Source organism: Teleopsis dalmanni, chromosome 1 (assembly GCF_002237135.1).
Source record: "Teleopsis dalmanni isolate 2A chromosome 1, ASM223713v2, whole genome shotgun sequence".
Classification (NCBI taxonomy): domain Eukaryota; kingdom Metazoa; phylum Arthropoda; class Insecta; order Diptera; family Diopsidae; genus Teleopsis; species Teleopsis dalmanni.
In genome coordinates this window covers 194,097,302-194,097,555 of record NC_051846.1, presented here as the reverse complement: position 1 = coordinate 194,097,555, position 254 = coordinate 194,097,302, and positions in this window count along the sequence as shown.

Here is a 254-nt window from a genome sequence, read left to right as displayed (position 1 = left end):
TTATAGGCGCTTTCCGGTATGGCTTTGAGTTCCCTCTGCGAATTCTGTTTTACGTCTTCTATGGATTCAAAACGCGTTCCTCTGAGTGGTAATTTGAGGTTGGGAAACAGGAAAAAGTCACACGGTGCAAGATCAGGTGAATACGGTGGCTGTTCGATGGTATTTATTGAATGTTTGGCCTTAAAATCGTTGATAATGTTGAACAAATTGAGGTGAATCGGAACAAGCCGGGCGTTGACACGTCGCATACACAA